The sequence below is a fragment of the Cervus elaphus genome, chromosome 1, assembly GCF_910594005.1.
Source record: "Cervus elaphus chromosome 1, mCerEla1.1, whole genome shotgun sequence".
Classification (NCBI taxonomy): domain Eukaryota; kingdom Metazoa; phylum Chordata; class Mammalia; order Artiodactyla; family Cervidae; genus Cervus; species Cervus elaphus.
This window is the reverse complement of record NC_057815.1, coordinates 74374427-74398490: the sequence shown is the minus strand read 5'-3', so window position 1 is coordinate 74398490 and position 24064 is coordinate 74374427. Positions and strand designations below refer to the sequence as shown.

The 24064-nt window shown below is 40.4% G+C and overlaps 1 protein-coding gene and 1 pseudogene across 1 annotated transcript in view; one reads left to right on the top strand and one right to left on the bottom strand.

The window, feature by feature from the left end:
* The window catches only part of KCNA4 (potassium voltage-gated channel subfamily A member 4), a 225808-nt gene that overhangs the window by 38290 nt on the left and 163454 nt on the right, over nucleotides 1-24064 (top strand). The window lies entirely within an intron of this gene.
* LOC122697562 lies at nucleotides 18966-20471 on the bottom strand (annotated as a pseudogene).

Here is a 24064-nt window from a genome sequence, read left to right as displayed (position 1 = left end):
CCACCCAGATTCAAGGGGAAGGAACATGTCTCACATTTCAGTGGGCAAAGAGTCAACATCTATTGTAAGCAGACCATGAGGGAAGGGAGCTGTTGTAGCAATTTTTGGAATATGCCATCTGAATATTCATTGGAAGGACTGATGCTGAAGCTGTAGCTCTAATACATTGACCACCTGATACAAAGAGCTGACTCATTAGAAAAGACACTAATGCTGGGAAAGATGGAAGGCCAAAGAAGAAAGCAGCAGAGGATGAGATGGTTAGATAGCACTACCGACTTAGGGCTTCCCTCAAAGCTCAGTTGGTAAATCATCTGCCTGCAATGCAGGAGACCTGGGTTCAATTCCTGGGTCAGGAAGATCCCTTGGAGAAGGAAATGGCAACCCACTCCAGTATTCTTGCCTGGAGAATCCCATGGACAGAGGAGCCTGGCGGGCTACAGTCCATGGGATGGCAAGAGTCAGACACGACTTAGTGACTAAACCACCACCAAACCACCACCACCACTGACTCAAAGGACATGAATTTGAGCAAACTTTGGGAGATAGTAATGGACAGGGGAGCCTGGTGTACTGCAGTCGATGGGGTCAGAAAGAGTCGGAAACTAGGTGACTGAAAAACAACAGCAGCAATCAGGCACACATCAGTACCTTATCTTCAGATAGCCATTGATGGATGACTGGAAGGATGACTGAGATTCATATCTGTATAGTATCAAGCAGTCCCTGTATATAGTTAGGTCTTGAAAGCTATTATATTATAGAATACTGGAACTAGAAGGGAGTTTATGTATCCCCACTCTCCATGGAGTATAACTTTCATTTCTGAAAGCAGCTATATAGCCAGGACCTGAAGATATCAAGATGTATAAAGTTTTAAACTTGATTTTAAGGAGCTCACTGTCTGTCAGGGGACAAAAACTTGTAAAGAACTTTGGAGTTGGATAAAGGAGGTTTCAAAGACATAGTGAAGTGTGAACTGAGATTTGAAGGGGAAAAGGAGTACAAGAGCCAACATGGAGCTGGGAAAGGCATTGCACTCTGCAGATACTTTCTGGAGGCAGTGGGGCGGGGGTGGATCAGCAGTGTGCTGTGTCTCAGAGCATCAGTGGTTTGTAAAGAAAGTGCAAGGTGGAAAGTGGAAGGAATAGCTGAAGGGTGCTGGTCTATCATCATATGAGGGAATTTGAATTTTATCATGTAGTCCACAGAAAACCATGCAAGAAATTTTGAACAGAAAAGTGACAAGATCAGGTTTCAGCATTAGAAAGGTTCTTTATCCCAATGTAGAAGAGACACCAGGGGGCTGAGGTGGCCACAGTGAGAGACACCAATTAGGAAGCAATGTGATCCAGGGGAGAAATGACAAGTCCTGAATCAGGAAGCTGGTGGTAAGAATGGAGTGGAAGGGAAGGGCATTGAGTAATTTTTAAGGCCATTCATGAATTAATGTACATAAAGCACTCAGGATAAGGACCAGCACATAGAAACTCTCAAAAGTGTAAGCTGCTCATATTATTATTATTGTTTTTTTAGGAGCTAGATTTTATGAGTTACCAGTTGTAGGGATGAGGAAAAGAGACTTAAGATGACACCACACACCTGGTTTTGTGACTGAGAGCTGTTGGCACCGTTTCTTAGCAGAGGCAACAGAGGAGAAACAGCTGGTCTGAGGAGATAGATAATAAGTCCTGTTTTGGACATGAGAATTTTTAGGTGTTTCTGTAATCCTGCAGAGGTAAGTTTTAGAAGTTTGTTGGAAATGGAGCACAACAGCAAGGTCTTGGCTTGATATAGGATTTGGTGATCATTATTGAATGCCAATGGAAATTATAATAAAGCACACTTCATTATTCAGATGTTTTAGGACACTTGTCTTATCTCCCCTCATTTTTTCCACCATTCCTCATGTGCAACAAAGGCACTTTAATTTCTCAATCATCTTTCTAAAAACACCTTTAATATATCTCTTAAAATACAATAATATTTAGAAGGGACTTTGGCATAATTGTAACCTTAAGAGACTTTCATGTGGAGGACACTAAGCTTAATTTTAATAGAATCCCACTGTCCTTTGCAAAAGGGAAATATAAAACAACTCCTGGATTTCCTGTTTTCATAATTTGTTTTAATTCCTGGTTCTGATGACTTTGATTATATTGCTTTGATTTTAAGGCAGTTTTATTAAACTGTTGCTTTTGCTTTGTTAATATAAATTGCACTTTGCTAAAGAAATTCTACTATAACTAATCAGTGAAACTCTGGGGGGGCTAGTGCTAGGGATTGAGTGGATTAAGTGGCAGCAAGCCTAAAAAGTTCCCAAATTATCTTTGACCCCAAATGTCTGCAGGGCCTGTCACTGGATTGGGTAGAGGAAGAGAATTAGGCTATGCTTTAGGATAAGGCCAAATCTGCAAATATATGACATAGACCACAACTCTTTTTCTTTCTGAATCTGTGGCAAATACATGGGACCCAGAGGTGGGCCAAACCTATCTTAAAGCATGCCCCCTGTAGCTACCAATTAATCAGTAAGTACTTGTTGAAAAACTCAGTTTTTCACTCCATCAAACTTAATGTCTTCAGCCAGACTCCTATCAAAACACTTCGAAGAATATTTTGTCTTAATATTTGTTACCACCAAGATATTAGTGAGAATTATTTTCAGGGTTGTTAGATATCACTGACACAGACAGAGAACAATCGCAAGCAGACTGGCACTGTCCTTGGGCAGAATTTCCTTGATATTTTTGCCAAATGCCTGGAGGAAGACAAAACAAATCATGCTGATAAATTTTCTGGGAGACAAACCGGAATGCATACTTGATCATAAGATTCGCCCCGAATCTTGGTAAGCTAAAATAAAAGACAGAAGCTAACAAGATAAGATGGAACTGATTAGAAAGAATGTAAAGTTCTGCCAAAAGTTTAAATAAATCAATAGTACAAGTACAAGCACAAGATGGGGGTGAGGGGAGGAAGCTTAACAGATGTTTCTGAGGGAAAGAACAGCTAATGACTGCTTTCACAAACTGATGTCTTTAAAGACACTGTGCTCATAGGCAGGCAGCATTGACCAAAGCCTGTTCTCAAGGAGGGGCTGTTCAATGAAAAATGTCCACATCAAATAACTTTGGGAAATGCTTGGTTAAAGTCAAGTCAACAGGTTTCTTTATTGTCGGACTTCTCAGAATCCCAGATTTTCTAATGTGTATTCTAACTCTAGAAAGAAGGCAACATTTTCCTAACTGACTTAATCATAACCCATTCCCCCTAGAGAGGAAATGTGCCATCCAGGTGGCACATTCTGGGAGATGCTGATCTAGCTATTTTTCAGTTTACTAAAGTTCAATTTTATTTTATTATTTATTTATTTGACCACACTGGGTCTTAGTTGCAGCATGTGGGATCTAGTTCCTTGACCAGGGATCAAACCCAGACCCCCTGCATTGGGAGCATGAAGTCTTAGCCACTGGACCACCAGGGAAGTTCCATCAAGTTCAATTTTAGCTAATGATATGGTAGACTGAACTTGCTGCTCTCTCATCCCATGAGAAGCACAAAGTATGGATAAAGTTTGAAGAGAATAATAGTACATTTTGCACTGATGAGGCTGTTGTTTTTTTTTTTTTCATTTATTTTTATTAGTTGGAGGCTAATTACTTCACAACATTGCAGTGGGTTTTGTCATACATTGACATGAATCAGCCATGGAGTTACATGTATTCCTCATCCCGATCCCCCCTCCCACCTCCCTCTCCACCCGATTCCTCTGGGTCTTCCCAGTGCACCAGGCCCGAGCACTTGTCTCATGCATCGCACCTGGGCTGGTGATCTGTTTCACTATAGATAATATACATGCTGTTCTTTTGAAACATCCCACCCTCGCCTTCTCCCACAGAGTTCAAAAGTCTGTTCTGTACTTCTGTGTCTCTTTTTCTGTTTTGCATATAGGGTTATTATTACCATCTTTCTAAATTCCATATATATGTGTTAGTATGCTGTAATGTTCTTTATCTTTCTGGCTTACTTCACTCTGTATAATGGGCTCCAGTTTCATCCATCTCATTAGGACTGATTCAAATGAATTCTTTTTAATGGCTGAGTAATATTCCATGGTGTATATGTACCACAGCTTCCTTATCCATTCATCTGTTGATGGGCATCTAGGTTGCTTCCATGTCCTGGCTATAATAAACAGTGCTGCGATGAACATTGGGGTGCACGCGTCTCTTTCAGATCTGGTTTCCTCAGTGTGTATGCCCAGAAGTGGTGTTGCTGGGTAATGCTGGAGAGGGTGTGGAGAAAAGGGAACCCTCTTACACTGTTGGTGGGAATGCAAACTAGTACAGCCGCTATGGAAAACAGTGTGGAGATTTCTTTAAAAACTGGAAATAGAACTGATGAGGCTGTTTATCAAACAGTTACATAGTGTTTATATGGAGTAGACATGTAAGAACATGCTATTAATTATCACATTTTATGGATGAGGAAACTGAAAGAAGAAAGGCTTCTTAACATAGCAACAAGTCATGCAGCCAAGTGGCAGAGTGAGGATCCAGACGTGGGCAGTTTGTCTCTAGAGTCTTAGTTAGCACTCTCCTGCCACAGCTGGAAAAGTACTTCCAGTGCCTTCCATTTTGGAAGACAGCCTTAGCAACCCTAGTGAGACCAAAGTATGAACATATCACATATGATGTGGCAGGAGATGCCAAACAGAGAGTGAGATACACCAATAGCAAAACATCATATTTAGCCTAAGTTTACTACCCAACTGCCAGCGAGAAACATTCCAGTCGTTTCTATGAGAATAACTTGATACTCTAAAGGAACACTAGAAATATTCCTGGGGTGTGCATGAAAAAGAGCAATAGCTTCCAGGAGACATGTTTGTGTGACTGCAATCAACAAACTCCCAGGAATCCTTAGCATATTAATGAACTGCTCACATTTGGCCTTTTTGCTTTTCCATAAGCTTTCTGGAAAGAAGGAAATTCATTCTGAATTATTCTCCACCTTCAGACAAGTAGGAAGGCTGGACATGATCCAAGCCAGGGTTCTCTTTCTAACTGACAATACCTCTCAGTAGTGTGAAACATGTGTGTGCCCTTTGATTCTGTAAGTCGTCCCAAGAATTTAAGACAGTTTGAAGGTACTCAGGGATATTCAGTGTATAATTGGCTGTAATGAAAAAAGTTTGGGAGAATCTGTATCCAACATCTCACTAAGTTATAGTAAGGATGTCTAGCATCTGTCCTACAGAGTGAAGTAAGTAGGAAAGAGAAAAACAAATATTGTACATTAATGCATGTATATGGAATCTAGAAAAATGGTACAGATTAACTTATCCAGGGCAAGAATAGAGATGCAGACATAGAGATGGAACATGTGACACTGGGGGAGAAGGAGAAGGTGGGATGAAGTGGGAGAGTAGCACTGACATGTGTACATTACCATTTGTAAAATAGATAGCTGCTGGGAATTTGCAGTGTAACCCAGGAAGCTCAGACCATTGCTCTGTGATGGCCTACAGGGCTGGGATGGGGGTGGGAGGGAGGGAGGCTCCAACGGGAGGGGATATATGTATACATAAAGCTGATTTACTTCATTGTACAGCAGAAACTAACAGTACTATAAAGCAATTCTACTCCAATCAAATAAATAAATATATTTTAAAAGAAGTTATAGCAGAGAAATCAAAACAGAAAAATAATTTGCAGAGCCACCAACAATGATATTACATAAGTGTGGAATATGAATATATATGTGCATTTATGTTCATATAAATATATATTTAATATAGAAGGCCATATTAAATCCCAAGTTTTCTCTAGTGCAGTCTATGCAAGAAACTTTCCTATGATGATGGAAACGTTCTTCTCCTTTGTTGCCTGATACAGTAGCCCCTAGCCACATGTAGCTACTGAATACTTGGAATTGGGCTAGTATGACTGTGCAACTTGATTTTAATTTAATTATAATTAACTTCAATTTAAATAGCCATGTAGGGCAAGTGTCTATCTTATTGGTATAGTTGATGCATAGTTTTGAGGGTAGAAGAATAAATAATGTTAATATTCTTTCTTTTTTGTGCATTTATATTTTCAAAAACTTTGTAATAATACTTTAAAAATAAAATTTTTGGCTATCTATAAACATGAGTTCTTGATCTATTGGCCATAGGAAGAGAGAAGCAAGGATTTACAAAGTCAAGGAATAGAGTTAGGAAATCCACAGGATAGATGTTTGGGAAGTATTTGATTGAGGCAGTTCAAGCAATAACAGCCTTCCACATTTGAATTCTGAACCGAATGAGAATAGATTCAGCAAATAGAGGCAAAATTTTACCTTTATTATGAATTAAGCTGATATTGCAGCATGTGGCTTTTATCTATGGGTTAGTGGGCTTCCTAATAGTAAACCCCTGGGTACACACAGGCAGTGCTGGCCACCCTTCCCCCTCCCTCCCTCTCTTCCTAGTGGTGGGGCCTTTACACCATGTTTACTGCATGGCTGAGGACAAGTGGGAACACGTATTCTCTGCTGTCTTCCAAGGAAGGAGGAGATGAGGGGCAGATTACACGTGTGCAACTAGATACCTCTTTTTTTCTTCCCCTGGGGCAGAAGGAGTTCAGAGATGTTAAGCTAGAGGATCTCTCATCAAATGAAAGGAATTATTAGGAGTAGGAAGAACATTCCTTACCCCTTGCCCTTACTCCCAACATCTAGAAGATTTAGGGTGGAGGGTATGAAGAAGCTTCAAGATGCATTTCATAGTGTGAACAAAGCCGTGACTAGCAATAACACAGTTTTGGCCAAGATGTCATGATTGAAAAATAGATAGCTTTCTCCTTTTTCAGATTACCTATTATTTGTATGACAAAAATTTTAACCTACTGAATCTAAACTTCTTAAAATAAGCAGAGGTGACCCTCTAGTGAGATCTGGCAGTACATAAAATTCTGCCAAAAAAATGGATCATGGATTAAAATGTAATAGTTATAAAATTTCTGGAAGCAAATACAGAGGAAAATTTTCTTGATTTTGTGTTAGGCAGAGATTTCTTACCTAGGACACAAAATCAAACTATACAAAAATTAAAAAATTGGATTTCACCAGGATTAGAAATGCTTCCTCTTCAAAAGATTCCATTAAGAAAATAAACAATGGCAAGTCATAGACTAGGAGAGAATATTTTCAAAGCATATATTTGATAAAGAACATGTATCCAGAATATATAAAGAATTATTATAAAAATAAGCAAAGGTTTGAGTAGCTATTTCTCCAAAGAAGCACATTAAAGCAAATAGGATCTACATTATTAGTTAATAGAAAAATGCAATTTATAGACACAATAAAATACCACAGCATACTACTTGGAATGGCCAAAATGAAAAAGGTAGACAACACTAGGTATTGATGAGTATGTGTAGAAGCTAGAGCTCTTATCTACTGCTGCCAAGAATGTCAAATGGTGTAGTCACTTTGGAAAATAGTTTATTGCTTCTCCAGATAGCTCAGTTGGTAAAGAATCCGCCTGCAATGCAGGAGACCTGGGTTTGATCCCTGGGTTGGGAAGATCCCCTGGACAAGGGAAAGGCTACCCACTCCAGTATCTGGCCTGGAGAATTCCATGGACTGTATAGTCCATGGGATCACAAAGAGTTGTACACGACTTAGTGACTTTCACTTTCCATAAGCATGTACTTATCTAGATATTTATATAGAAGAAATGAAAATGTGTGTCCACTCAATGAGTTATATGCAGATATTTGTAGTAGAATTATCCATATTAGCCCCCAAATACTCCAAATGCCTATCAACTGGTGAACAGATAAAATATGACATATGCATATAATGGAATCCTATCTAGGCATAAAAGGAAGAAAGTGATACACAGAGCAATATGCATGAATCTCAAAAACATGCCAAATGAAGGAAACCAGAACACAAAAGATTGCATTTTGTATGATTGCATTTATATAAAATTTCTAGGAATGACAAAACCATAATTATACACAGCAACCAGAATGATATTTTAAAAATGAAATCAGTTTATATCATTTTTTTGCTCAAAAATCTCCAGTGGTTTTCCACTGGCTTAAAAGTAAATCTAAACTCCTAACTGTGGCTTACAGGTCCTCCTAGGATCTAGCCCTTCCCTCTCTGAGTCAGTTTTTCTCATCTTGCAGTAATATCAAGGCTGCCAGTTTTTTCTCAAGTTCACGAGGTTTACCGTCATTCCAGGGCTTTGTACTTCCTATGTTTTCTGCCTGGAATGCTCTGCCACCAGAGTCTCCAACTGGATCCTTCTTTTCACTCAGTTCAAACAACACCTTCTCATAAGTCTGTCCCAGACCATCAGTCTAAACAATCTTGCTGTCAAAATCTGTCTCTATTTTAGCATCTACTTCTGTGTAACCAGCCACCGCAAAATACCGTGACTTAAAGCAGCACTATTACTGTGGGTTTACTGGGCTTGGCTGGGGATTCTACTGCTTCCAATTGCGTAGGCAGTTGCATTTGGTGGGAAGCTGCTAGGAGCTGGAGTGTCCGAGAGGACTTCTTGTTTGGCAGGGCCTTCTCCACTGGACCTCTCTCAGGCTTGGGCTTGGCCTGCACTTTTTCACAGCATGGCAGCTAGATTCCAAGAGATGGTCTCTTAAGACCTGGTTGGAAAATCTCAGAGTGCCTCTTTTGCTTCACTCTATTGGTCAAAGCAAGTCACAAGGCCTGCCCAGATCAAGGGGAAAGAGAATAGATCCACTACTTGTTCTGAAGCGATTTATATGTACTTGGAATTATTAGCCCATTAGCTGGTATCTTTTCAATCGACCCAGCATAGTCTCCCTCACAATGTGTTTGATGCTTTACTATCATTTTCTCCCACTGCAGTTGGTGGCTATATATAAATTACCTTATTGCTCACAAGTATTTAATGATCACCAAGCTGAGTATTACATTGAGTGGTTTGGTGATCCACAGTCTGTTGGAGAAGGAGAGAACTAACTCAATGCATTTTCTTTCTTTCTGTTCCTTGGGTTAGCTTCTATAATAATGCATAAAAACTAAAAGTTAAAGATAAACCAACATACTTCCTCTCCTGTGTATTCTGAACTTGGGCAACTTGGCTCACTAGTGCTGATTAACTTAATAGGCCCCTGAAGTCTCACAAAGATCACTAGTCATTTTCACATTACTCATAAGGCTTTAGTGTTGTAATTATGAAAATCAGTTACATTTATTTATGAGTGGACATGCTAAAAATTGTTTCTCTCATCAATTTCATTAACAAATCTTTGTCTAGTATTTCTTCCCCAAAAGAACAACAACTATACATATATATATACATATGTATATATATATATAAAATGACTCTATGGTTGGTTGGATCCTGGGTGAATAGGAGTTTACAGTAAACCTTAATTTGATTATTACCATTTTATATTGTATATTTCCTTTACTCTTCAATGAATAAATCACTTCAGGCACACATAATTAAAGCCCTTAATTCATATTAGAGATGCTTCTTTTCAAAATGCCAATCCATGAATATGCAAATAAAAAGTACACACTGTTTTATTTTAAAATGTTAGTGATGGCAAGGTATACCTTAATGTGGTCCCCAAAGCCCAAAGATTGGCAATTTTCTTCTGTGGGGGGTGGAAAAAAAGATAGGACAGCATGAATCTATTTGGAGCTACTCTAATTCTTTGATTTGGTTTAGAATTGGGAGTGGCCAGACTTTTTCTGTGAAGGGACAGATGGTAAGTGTTTTAGTCTCTGTGGGCAACCTGGTCTCTGTTGTGACTAGTCAGCTCAGTCATTGTTGCAGGGAAGCGTATGCAGACAACACATAAACAAATGAGTGTGACCATGTTCCAGTAAAACTGCAATTCCAGAAACAGGTAGCAGGGCAAGTCTGATCTTTGGACTGTTGTTTTCTCACCCCTGGTTAGAATTTTAGGGGCGGGAGAGAAGGTACTGTCTCGCATAACGCGAAGAACACCAGCAAACAAAGTCAAGCGACTTGGTTTTCAGTCCTGGGTCTGCTAATGTGGTTTAACTCAATGAATATTTATAGAGCACTTACTATAGGGATGGAAATGTGGACCACTGGGTGGCCTTTCTCCTCTCCCTTACTTTCAGCAGGCAGCACTGTTCCATCATAGCACTTATTCAGAGTCCAGATGCATCCCTGGAATCCTTGTCAACAGTGTTGGAGGCAGGCAGTATCAGTGGGCTGGAGTGGCTGTGTAAGATGAAATGACTTGTCACTCCTGAAACACAATGTATCATTTTCTATGCAGGGTAATTAGCATTGATACTTCTCCTAATATGCTAATCACCCTGCAGAGAAAATGACAAGACTTAATATATGGGCTTTCCAAGTACTGCTAGTGGTAAAGAACCTGCCTGCCAATGCAGGAGATGCAGGAGACATGGGTTTGATTCCTGGGTCAGGAAGAGCCCCTGGAGGAGGGCACGGCAACCCAGTCCAGTATTCTTGCCTGGAGAATCTCATGGACAGAGGAGTCTGGCAGGCTGCAGTCCCTAGGGTTGCAAAGAGTGAGGCATGATGGAAGCGACTGAGCACAGACTTGGTTCTTACCCCTTAGGGGCTTAGAATCCAATGCCATCTCCCTAGGTCTTAGCATTCAGAACCGCTAAAATCTCTAAAATGGGGATATCTGATCTCTCCCTGGACTGTTGTGAAGATCAAAGAGACCCTGTGAGTGAAGATATTCTGTAAATGGCTGAACACTGGGTAATCTGTCTTTACGTACTTAAATACTTGTTTAGTAAGTGAAAGCATTAAACAGGCATCTATCGAACTTCTTTTCATTCCTTAAAATTTGGACAGTGCCTGGGATGAGGATCAAATTCTTGTAAACTTTTAAAGTTTACATGAAACCCTTCAGCAAGTGGGGCATGAGAAATTTCACCACCCATAAAAATGACTTTATTTTGAGAAATTAGGCCAAACATTTCACTTCTGCAAAAGTGATGTGTGAATTGTATTGCCTAAGGTGTCCTTTATTCTCAAATCTTATAGATGCCAGGTGCCAAATCCTTCTGAAATAGTTCCTAAAGGACAGAGATCCAAATGCAATAATAGTGGGAAACATTTTCAGCAGAGACATCATGAGTGGGAGCCTTCAGGGGAAGCTCTTTGAGAGAACTCAGGGGACTGTAATACTTTTTTAGTTTCAAAGGACAGAAGCCAACTTGGTCTCACCTAAGGAAAGATGGAATTTATTTAAAGAAATAGAGTTATCTTTTGGAACTCAAAGCAATAATGCAGCCAAATCAAAGAAATGACTAGAAGCAGAAATGTAAAAGGAATGAGCCTTCTCTGGATATCACTTTAGTCTCTCTGTGTGTGATTGTTTCATGCCTTGCTGGCTCTCTTTGTGTAGAGTAGTTCTCTCTAACCCCAGTCTGTAATGGAGAAAAATAGTAATTCTTCATCTTCCAAATTTCTATGTTAGAGGCCTCAAGCAAATAATCTCTTTGTTTTAATTCCAAATATCTAGAGATGGAACTGTATGCATCAAATGCCTACTGGTTCAAGCACATGGAGTCAGTGATTGCAAAGATGACATTTTAATGAGTTACAGGGAGATATATTTCCCAGAGGAAGGGTGTAGGGTCATTGACTTCTGTATGGGTCAGACACTCCAAAAGATGTCCATTGTAGAGTTCCAGTGAGAAGATGCCCTTTCTACTCAAGAGTTGATGGCTGTAGTATTTGGATATAAAGCTTTGTTCAGGGGAAAAAGGTGGCCATCTCCTCCAAGAATTTCATCTCAGAGATGTTTACCTTTCTCATGCCCTTCATCCTGGGTCTGTGTTTTCACAGACAGCCTGTGTCCTCTCTAGTATGGATTTTTGAAGTTCATGTGTGGAGATGGTGACTCATGGCTGCTCTGTCAAGTATCAGTATTTGGATAGTGATGATACATACTTATGTAGTATTCTCCTGAAAAATGTGTATATCCTTAATGCTTTCCTCTAGATCTAATGAAAATTTTCATAGTAAAATGAGTTTTCTAGAGCGCTGTATCTTCTCTAGATTCTTGTCCTTTACCAAGTATATCAGACATTTTTGGAATAGAGGATAATACGTGTCTCTGTGTATTTACTTCTTCCCTCTGTCCCTGGCATGCTGCTAGGCTTATGACAGCTGCACCCCATATATTTGCTAAAGTGGTTTCTCTGATCAGAGGCCAAGAAAGATGGAATCATAAGAAAGAAGATGGCATCCTAAGAAAGTGATCTGAGAGCGATTCCTTAAATACAACAACTGGAAGGGAACTTCGCCTCTAAACTAACATGGTGGACTAGATATTGGTGCTTCCTTGATGGCTCAGTGGTAAAGAATACGTCTGCTGATGCAGGAGATGTGGGTTGGATCCCTGGGTCAGGAAGATCCCGTGGAGAAGAAAATGGCAACCTGCTCCATTATTCTTGTGTGGGAAATCCTGTGGACAGTGGAGCCTGCCGTGCTACAGTCCTTGGGACCACAAGGATTCGGACACGGTTTAGTGACCGAAACCGTAAGACTGGATATTGACCCCCCCACTTATGTCCATCCTGGAGGAGGGCATGGTGACCCACTCCGGTATTCTTGCCTGGAGAATCCCAAGGACAGAGGAACCTGGCGGGCTACAGTCCATGGGTCGCAAGGAGTTGGACACAACTGAGGTGACTTAGCACACATGTACTTATGTCCATGTCTTAGTCTTTTAGAACCCATGAATGTTACCTTATATCACAAAAATAAATTTTCAGATGTCCTGAAGTTAAGGATCTTGAGATGGGGAGATTATCCTGGTTTATGTGTATGGGCCTGAAATCATCATGACACTTCTGATAAGGGAGATGCAGGAGCAGAGTTATCAGAGAAGGCCATGTGATGGCAGGGGCAGAACTGGAGTGATGTGCTTTGGAGATGTAGCAAGCGTCCATAAGCCAAGGAAAACAGGTGGCCACTGGAAGCTGGAAGAGGAAATAAACCCTCTCCTCAAAGCCTCTGAAAGGAACCAGTCCTGCTGCCACTTGACATTGGTCAAGTGAAACTAATACAACTAGAGATCCCCAACTGAAAACCATAGGCCAGTTAGTGTACCTGTTTTATTTGGCCAGCATAGTATTCTGAGAAAAAGAAATGAGATGACCTTTATCATTTTAAAAATTGATAAGTTTGACATAAAAAATATAGATTTTTGGCTTATTTGAAAAACAAAGAGATAAAACTCAGAGACCTAGAAATACAGGCTCTGCATTCCCACGTGGCATCCACCCCCTGAATCTGCCCTGCAGCTTCTCCCGTCCCTGGGATTTGTGCCTGTTGACAGTCCCCTCCTCCGCTCCCTTTGTGTGTGCATGCACAGTCAGTCGTGTCCGACTCTTTGAGACACTATGAACTGTAGCCCGCCAGGCTCCTCTGTCCATGGGATTCTCCACGCAAGAATACTGGAGTGGGTTGCCATGCCCTCCTCCAGGGGATCTTCCCAAAGCAGGGATCGAACCCACAGTCTCTTATGTCTCCTGAATTGGCAGGCAGGTTCTTTACCACTAGCACCACCTGGGAAGCCCACTCCACTCCCCACTGTATCTCTAGTTTAGGTTGAATTATCAAGACAAAATTGCCTTTGTTCTTCCTCAGTAGAAATATATTTTTCTGTATTCATATTTGTAGATAGGCTGAGAAGGCTGTATATTTTAAGAAAAAATAGTTGTAAGATGCTCACATAAGATATTAACAAAAGGGGAAACTGGCTGTGGGGTATATTGGAACCCTACTATTTTTGCAACTTCTCTGTGAGCCTTAAACTGTCCTAAAATTAAAAGTCTACTAAATGAAATTGGCATATTTATTTATGAAAATGGAGAGTGTTATTATGTATTAAACATGCAAGCAAAGTGTTTCTCTGTTGAATGATTTTTAGTCTGTTTCACTCATTGCTTTGCTCTCTTGGGTCTCTCTGAGCATGCATTTGTGACCTGCAGACGTCTGCCTTTTTCACATGAGGATGCTGAAGATGTGGAAGGTAAAGTGACTTGCCCAGAGCTATTCTGGCAATTGCTGTGCATGGAACTCATGCCCCCCAACTGACTTCCAGCCCAGTGTTCTCTTCTTTCCTGCTACTGTGGGAAGTAATGGCAAAAGGGAGGGCATAGTAAGGTCAACATTCTAGAATGCAGTGGGAATCTCACTTACCTTTCGAGAATCCTTTGTTGGAGGAGAAGCAGCAGCACCAGAATCAGAGCAGCCTGTTTGCTTGCCTTTTGCTTTTTTTTTTTTAAACTTTTCTCATTTCTATTTTAAATCTGGTGCATAGGGAAAACATTTGACATTTGTCCAAGTGCCAAATGTACTTTGGATTTCATCTTTTACATATTAGCAAACTCCATCTATACATGAGAACATTTCCTCTAGAAATAGAAACCTCTGAGTTTGAGATGGTCAGAGCAGAGTAGGTGGGACTGGGCTTAGGTCTTTGTGGAAGCTGTTGGGTAAAGGCTGAGAGGCAGGTATTCAGTGTGAGCTCCTGTCGTGCTGGGAGGTGGGGATTAGGGGATTTAGTGGATTTGGGAGGTTATGACTACTTGTGGAACACTGTTTCACAGCTTTGGGTCTGAAGAGCTGTTGCTGTGGCTGGCTCAGAGCTAGCCAGAAAGTCAAGGCCAGCTGTGAGAAGACTAAATAGTCTCAGAAATGGGCTGGTTCCTGGCCTTCCCCTGGCCTTTTCTCTGCAAGAATAACTTTCTCTGGGATCTGAAATGTTGAGGGTAACTGAGAGGCATAGTTTTTCTCTTTTCCTAAGGTTGAACACTCTGGAGGCATGACGGCAGGAAGGGAAAGGGAAAAGTTATAATAATGGGTGCAGTTGTATTGAGCACTTCCCTATGTGTTCATGTATTTATGTATTACATAGGCAAGCAAAGTGTTTCTCTATGGAAAGAGTACACCTTAATCTGTTTCATTCATCTCTTTACTCTTTGGGCATCTCTAAACATGAATTCATGACCCCTGACACTTGCATTTTACACATGAGGATTCTGAGGCCCACAGAGAGAAAATAACTTGCTCAGAGTCATAGAGGTAGTCAGGGAAGAATTGTGAGTGGAATCCAGGCCTCCTGACTTATTTCTAGCCCAATTCTCTCTTTTCTTTCCTTCTACTGTGAGGGGAATGACAGTAATAGGAGAGAATATTCTGGAATTTATGCTTATGATCTAGACAGTATGGTGTAATGGCTAGAAGCAGAAACTCCGGAGCTGATTGTTGCTGTTGTCCGTCACTCAGTCATGTTCGACTCTTTGCGCCCCATGGACTGCAACACACCAGGCTTCCCTGCCCTTCACCATCTCCTAGAGCTTGCTTAAACTCATGTCTGTTAAGTTGGTGATACCAGTCAACTCTCTCATCCTCTGTCATCCCCTTCTCCTGCCTTCAATTTTCCCCAGCATCAGGGTCTTTTCTAATGAGTCAGTTCTTCACATCAGGTGGCCAAAGTATTGGAGCTTCAACTTCAGGGTCAGTCCTTCCAGTGAATATCCAGGATTGATTTCCTTTAGGACTGAATGATCACCTGGGATTGAATCTCAGTTTTGCCACTTATCGACTGTGTGACTTGTGCAAATTATTTAATTTTTCTGAACTTATTTCTTTTTCTGTAAAATATAGTAATAATAATACCTACTTCAGAGGAATATATAAGGATTAAATGAGTTAGTTAAAAAAATAGCACCTGGCTCATAGTAGCTTCCATATACATGTTAGCTATAAATATTATTGGTGGTGGTGGTTTGGTGGTTTAGTCACTAAGTCGTGTCTGACTCTTGCAACCCCATGGCCTGTAGCTAGCCAGGCTCCTCTGCCCATGAGATTCTCCAAGCAAGAATACTGGAGTGGGTTGCCATTTCCTTCTCAATATAAATATTATTACTGTTTTGAAAGTGAGGACACAAGCTCAGAGAGGTTACATAGTTTAACCAACAGCACACAGAAAGGAGCCAAGCTGGCATTTGAACTCATATTCCTGCTATCAGTCATCTGTTATATTGCCTGTTAGCAACTTGAGTTTATTCAGACCAATATTCCTGGATTACTTCCCTGGGCAACCCATGGTATGTAAACACAGTTTCTGTGTTAATATTGGTAAAAGGTTGTTTTATTAATAGGTCTTAGGTTTTTCACATCTTACTTTTAAGTTCTTGCCTTGAATATTTTTTTTCCTGATTTTCTTTGTGAAGAGAAATAGAAGTAATGATAAAAATTCAAACTCAATAGGCTGACTGAAGTGCTAGTAACACTGAGTACAGAAAAGAATGCCTGCCTTTGAAATGGGCAAAAGGCTTTGCCTTAACAGTTTCAGATGGAGCCGTAAGACAGTGCTGATCAGAGGGCCAGGTCATTTAGACGTGGTCACTGGAGTCTAGTATGTGTCAGGTGCTGGGTGAGGTGCTCAGGACATGTTTGTAATGCGTTCATTGTCTTCAAAGACCTTCCATTTGGATCTGTTGTCTGCAGTTATTTAATGTCTTCAGTCTGAGCCCATTCTGCCCTTTATGAATCTCCATGCTTTATTTTATATAAACCCACCGCACATAAAAGATTGTTGATCAAGATTATGGAAGGGCCTATTTGAACCCTGGATTATTCAAAGAATAGAAGAGTTGAACACGCTGCTAATCTTTAGGCTGGAAGCAAGAGTGTAGCTGCTCTCCTTTCTTCAATGCTGTTCAAGCGGAAATGAGATTAATTTTGTTTTGGACGGTTCCAGAAGAGAAAACTGGATGGAAATTATAGGCAAAGAGATTCTCGGTTCAGTTTGAGTCAGTCCTTTCAGACCACCACGGTACCTACTAAGTGCCAAGGAATTACCCCAAAAGCAGACAAGGGCAGACAGAATCCCTACATTCACAGAGTTATTTATTTATTTTTTTAATCACCAGAGCTTCAGTCTAGTCTTGGCATAAAAATGTTATTATAGAGAATATAGATGTCTGTGATAGTCTACATTTTGCAGATAGCCATATTTGAATCATCTAATTTGGTTGGTAAAGTATTTTGATGGCATAATGGGAAATATTCTGAAGAGAGACTAAAAATAAGGACTGTGTGTGTATGTGTGTTAGTCACTCAGTTGTGTCAACTCTTTGCAACCCCATAGACTGTGGCCTGCCAGGCTCCTCTGTTCATGGGATTCTCCAGGAAAGAATACTGGAGTGGGTTGCCATCCCCTTCTCTAGGTCATCTTCCCGACCCAGGGATCAAATCCACGCCTCCTGCATTTCAGGCAGATTCTTTATCAGCTGAGCCACCAGCAAAGCCCCAAAATAAGGAGTACAGAATTCTAATTCTGATCATATGACAGCCCATGTGATCCCAGGCCTCAGTGTTAGCACATACTAAATGGCAATATAGAACTAGATGGCCTTCAGTTCTCTCTCCATTCCATGATTCTATTCAGCTTTCTTTTTGTTTGTTCTCAGATCTTTGTACAGTCCAAAAATATAATCACATCTGCTCTTGAAGAACAGGGCAGATGATTATTATGAGAGGCCCACTGATTTAAAATGTACTCATTTTCAATTCGAAAATTTCACACTGAATGGAAAAGAAAGTCATTTGGAAAGAATAATTGTTTTTCTTTGGGAAGTTAATTTTATTTTTTCCAGTTTTATTAAGATATAATAAACTTTCACACCATTAAATTTAAGGTGTGAAATGTGGTGATTTGATATATGCATATATTGTGAAATGATTACCAAAGTAAAGTTTGTCAGCACATCTATCACCTCATATAGTTACCTTTTTATTTATTTATTGTGGTGAGAACTTTGAAGATATCTTTAAGCAACTTTCAGGTATATAGTACAGTGTTAACAATAGTCACAGATCCCCAGAATTTACTCATCTTATAACTGGAACTTTTTATCCTTTTAACATCTTTACCCATATTTTGCCACTTGACCACCCATCCCTGGCAACCACCAATAATTTCTGTTTCTATGAGTTTGATTTATTTTAGATTCCATATATAAGTGAGATCAAGCAATATTTGCCTTCCTCTGACTTATTTCAGTTAGTGTAATGCCCTCAAGCTTCATCTATGTTGTTACAGAGAGATTTCCTTCTTCTTTATGGCTGAATAATATTCAATTGTGTATACATACTACACTTTCTTTATTCATCCATCACTTAAGTTGTCATCAACTCAAGTTATTTAAAAATCCTGGCTATTATAAATAATTTTACAATGAACATGGGTGTGTAGGTATCTCTTTGAGACAGTGACTTTATTTCCTTCTCCTATATACCCAGAAATGGAATTGCTGGATAATATGGTAGTTCAGTTTTTACTTTTTCTGAGGAGCTTCTATACTGTTTTTAGTAGGGGCTACACCAACTTACATTCCCACTAATGGTACATGGGTTCTCTTTGCCCCACATACCTGTCAATACTTGTTATCTCTTATCTTTTTGATAAAGTCCTTTCACAACTGTTAGAAGGTTTTCTTTTTTTTTTTTTTTGATAAAATAAGTTTTTATTTATAGTTTTATAGTAAAGGGGAAAGCCTTAACTTGCAAGACAATTCTTCAGCAGTATGTACAACATACTTTTTATTTCCATGGAATGGAATCAAACACGGACTGAGACTACAGAGTATACACTAGAAATCAGCAAATGCCGGGAACAGAGTAGGAAAAAGACAAAGAAATGAGGCCTAAACACACAAAACCCTTCACTGGGATCTGCTGACCGCAGCCAGAACCAGGGCTGGATCACATAATGGGGACAGGTTCCAGGACAGTCGGAAGGGGAGGGCGGGTGAGGGTGGGGAGGGGTCCGCACTGGGGTGCGGGTTTAGTAAGAGGTGAACCGCTCTTGGTATTTACATACAAAATCAGTTGGATCTATTTCTTAGAAATACACACGGAAAGAAAGGAAGATTTGATCATTACTTTATGAATCTGTCGCTTTGCAATACCGACATCATCAGAAATAGGGACAATTCACTCAGGTTCAAATTTCAGCAGCAGGAAATAAATATCAAAACATCATCACTGGCCCTCAATACAAAACCTCTACCCCGCCCAATCCTCCCTCCTTGGCCCACCCACCCTCTACCACCCCCTGGCGGCTACCGCTCCACTGCTGCCGTCCCCTCACGCCACACAAGCGTCACACGGCCTCCCTAAGGCTAGCTGAGAGAAGCAGGAGTGAAACAGGCCAAGACTCCGCGCTGCAAATGTGTCCCCACTTCCTTTTATACCACAAACTTCTTCAAGGATCTGGTCTTTCAACAGGAGCGATAAATAGCCTTTTAGCAGGGGGAAAAAAAATCCTTAAAAAGAAGGGGGAATAATTCTGCTTACTCCAAACTGGTCATCTTCTGAAAGTAGAGCAGTCCACAGATTCACAAAGTCTATCAAACAGAGGTGAGGATGGCCCGGAAGGAGAGGCCTGGGTGGGGCAGGAGTCCCCCGGGCACGTGCCCGGCGGGGCTGGAGGAGCTGGTGGGTGGTCAGGACACCATGTGCTCAGAGGTCTGGCCGGCCGTCTGTCCTCCACAGAAAAAGCTGCCAAGTTGGGGTGTTTTGGTTTAAAAATTCCTGGTGGGGACAGGGAATCCCTGAAGGGAAACGTTTAAAAAAAAAACAAAAAAAACGTGGAAATGGGGAAGGAGAATGAGAGCTGTTGTCCAAGAGCTTCTACGTAAAAATAAAATTAAAAAAAAAAAGGAGAAAGAGGAAAAAAAAAAAGTCTCTTAAATGGTTCTGAGGGTTCTAAAGATGAACTGAAAGGAGGATAAGACGACGGAGGAGACAGACAGTTTTTATTGCTGGCCTGCCCCGCGGAGCTTAGCTGGCCTCCATCCGGAGCTTCTTCCTGCTTTGGGGCTCTTCGGGCTCTGACTCCGAGCTGGAGTCCGAGCCCCCATCGAAGGCAGAGATGGTGCTGCCCTTGGCGTTGGTGTAGAGGCTGCTGTCTGAGGAGGGGTAGTTGGTCTGCAGTTGGGCACTCGACCTCGCCTTCTCCAGTGCACGGACTTGCTGCTCCAGGAGAGCATTCTGCCGCTTGAGGTCATCAATATCTTGCTGGTGTGTGTGGTTTTTCCTTCGCATATACTGGATATACTCTGTGGCTTTGTCTAGGATTTGGGCCCGGGATGCCTTCTCTCCTTGGAGTGATGGGACTGAGTCCCGCAAACTGTGAAAGCTGTCTTTGATGTGGTCCCTACGTTTCCGTTCCAGTGCATTATGATGAGCCCTTTGTCAGCCGCAGATTGAAACCTCGGTTGCTCTTCGTCGCTCTCCACCTCGATGTCATCGTTATCGCTCATTTCCTACGGCCCAGGGAGCGGCCACTGCAGCGGCGGCGGGGAAGGGGGAGGGGTGGAGGGGAGGGGGAAGTCACCGACAACAACAAGCCGAGTCCCCCCCCCCCCCCCCCCCCACTCCAGAAGGTTTTCTTATAGTGGTTTTTATTTGCATTTCTCTGTTGATTAGAACTTTTCATGTACCTGTTGGCCATCTATATGTCTTGTTTGGGAAAATGTCTGTTTAGGTCATTTGCCCATTTTAAAAATAAGGTTATGGTTTTTGCTAATAAGTTATATTTTGAATATTAACCCCTTATTAGACATATGGTTTGCAAATATTTCTCCCATCCCCTGGGGTGCCTCTTCAACAGGTGATTAATTATTTTGCTGTGCACAACATTTTTAGTTTAATGTAGTCTCACTTATTTATTTTTGCTTTTGTTGTTTGCATTATAGGTGTATCCAAAAAATCACTGTCAAGATCAATGTCAAGCAGCTTACCCCCAAATTGTCTTCTAGAAGTTTAATGGTTCCAGGTTTTACTTCAGATTTTTAATTCACTTTGTGTTAATATTTGTAAGTAGTATAAAGTAGGGGTCCAGTTTCATTATTTTTGTATGTGGATATCCAGTTTTCCCAATACCATTTAATGAAGAGACTATCTTTAGCCCATTGAATATTCTTGGCTCCCTCATCAAATACTAATTTACTATATATGCATAGGTTTATTTGATATATTTCTAGGCTCTTGATTCTGTTCTATTGATCTATTTGTCTTTTTAATGCCAGTGTCATACTGTTTTAATTACTATAGTTTTGCAGTATAGTTTGAAATCAGGAACTCTTATGCCTCTAGCTTTGTTCTCCCTCAAGATTGCTTTGGCTATTCAGGGTCTTTTGTGGCTCCATACAAATCTTAGAATTGTTTTTCCTATTTCTATAAAAATGAATTTTGATATTGAATCTATAGATGACTTTGAGTAGTCTGGACATTTTAAAAATATTGATTCTTCTGACCCATAAACATGGGATACTTTTCCATTTATTTGTGTCTTCTTCAGTTTCTTTCATCATTGTCCTATTTTTTAGTGTGCAGATTTTTCACTTCCTGGTTAACTTTATTCATAGCTATTTTATTATTTTTGATGCTATTGTGAATAAAATTATTTTCATTATATTGTTTTCATTGCTATTGTGAATGAGATTATTTCTTTTATTTCTTTTTCAGATGGTTTTGTTGTTAGTATATAGAAATATCAGTTCAATTCAGTTCAGTCACTCAGTCGTGTCCGACTCTTTGCGACCCCATGAATCGCAGCACACCAGGCCTCCCTGTCCATGACCAACTCCCAGAGTTCACTCAAACTCATGTCCATCAAGTCAGTGATGCCATCCAGCCATCTCATCCTCTGTCGTCCCCTTCTCCTCCTGCCTACAATTCCTCCCAGCATCAGGGTTTTTCCAATGAGTCAACTCTTTGCATGAGGTGGCCAAAGTACTGGAGTTTCAGCTTCAGCACCAGTCCTTCCAATGAACACCCAGGAATGATCTCCTTTAGGATGGACTGGTTGGATCTCCTTGCAATCCAAGGGACTCTCAAGAGTCTTCTCCAACACCGTAGTTCAAAAGCATCAATTTTTCGGCACTCAGCTTTCTTCACAGTCCAATTCTCACATCCATACATGACCAATGGAAAAACTATTGCCTTGACTAGATGGACTTTTGTTGGCAAAGTGATGTCTCTGCTTTTTAATATGCTGTCTAGGTTGGTCATAACTTTCCTTCCAAAGAGTAAGCATCTTTTAATTTCATGGCTGCAATCACCATCTGCAGTGATTTTGGAGCCCAGAAAAATAAAGTCTGACACTGTTTCCACTGCCTCCCCATCTATTTGCCATGAAGTGATGGGACCAGATGTCATGATCTTAGTTTTCTGAAGGTTGAGTTTTAAACCAACTTTTTCACTCTCCTCTTTCACTTTCATCAAGAGGCTTTTTAGTTCCTCTTTGCTTTCTGCCATAAGGGTGGTGTCATCTGCATATCTGAGGTTATTGATATTTCTGCCAGCAATCTTGATTCCAGCTTGTGCTTCCTCCAGCTCAGCGTTTCTCATGATGTACTCTGCATATAAGTTAAGTAAGCAGGGTGACAATCTACAGCCTTGATGTACTCCTTTTCCTATTTGGAACCAGTCTGCTGTTCCATGTGCAGTTCTAACTGTTGCTTCCTGACCTGCATGCAGGTTTCTCAAGAGGCAGGTCAGGTGGTCTGTTATTCCCATCTCTTTCAGAATTTTCCACAACCAACTTTATACATTGATTTGGTATCCTGAAACTTTACTGATTTTATTTATTAGTTCTAACAGTTTTTGAGTGAAGTCTTTAGGACTACATCAGAGATTATGTCATCAGCAAACAGAGACAGTTTTACTTCTTCCTTTCTGATTTGGAAAGACTTCTAGTTCTCTTTCTTGCCTGATTGATATGTCTGAGACTTCTAGCAATATTTGAATATTCTCTGGTGAGAACAGTCATCCTTCTCTTGTTTCTGCTCCTACAGGAAGAACGTTCAGTCTTTCACTGTTGAATAGGAAGTTAACTGTGGGCTTGTCAAATAAAACCTTTATTATATTGAGGTACCTTCTATATCCAATTTGTTGAGAGTTTGTATCATGAAAGGATGTTGAATTTTGTCAAATACTTTTTCTGCATCTCCTGAGGGGACTAATCCTTGATTGATATCCATGTGCTGGACAGTATATTAATTCTAATATTAACTAGATTTCAAAGATTATGAGGAAAACTCTCCACCAGCTCTGAGTTTCAAATAAGACATGCTAAGAGCTTTCTGAGAACAAATCAATTTTAGTGTAGACTGGGGGCTAAGGAGCAGTAGGGATAAATTAAGAAAATGATGATGTAAGAAATAATAGAAGTCTGTTTTAGGGAAAAAAGAACACCTAAATTCAGCAACATTCTTATTGATATTTCCACATGAACAGTGAGTACAGGTGATATTTATAGAAGGGCTTAAAAAAGATTTCTAGTAATGTTACCACTAAAATTATGAAAATACACATTTATGTGTCATGAACAAATAGTTCAAGAGCATGGAAAAGTCCAAAGTTGTGCCTTTGGTAGGTAACATTTTTGATTTTTAAGTGTGTTTAAATATTCAGGTTAAAAAAGGAGTTAATATCTTTAAAAGTAATTTAAGTCATAAAGCATTTTTAGCATACACCATTTTGAAAGAAATCATAGATTTGGGAGTACATGTAGTCAAGTGATAAAGCAAATATAGAGACAGTCCAGAAAATACAGCTTTTCTCTCTAGACGGACAATGCTTTTTAAGGGAGGTATTTCTCTGAAAGCTCTTCCAGGTGGTTCAGTGGTAAAGAGCCAGTGTAGGAGACATAGGAGATGTGGGTTTGATACCTGGGTTGGGAAGGTCCCCTGGAGGAGGAAGTGGTAATCTGCTCCAGTATTCTTGTCTGGAAAATCCCATGGACAGAGGAGCCTGAAAGGGGATTGCAGAGTCAGTCATGACTGAGGGACTTAGCAGGCATGCATTTCTCTGAAAAACTAAGTGGAAAGCAAATTAAATATAGCCTGTTAAGTTGCCCTAAGTGCTGTCATGTGGACTTCAGGGTTCTTATCCCAGCAGTGGAGGAGAATTCTGGTACAAGTGGCATAGCAACAACAACAGGTGATATGTCTTATT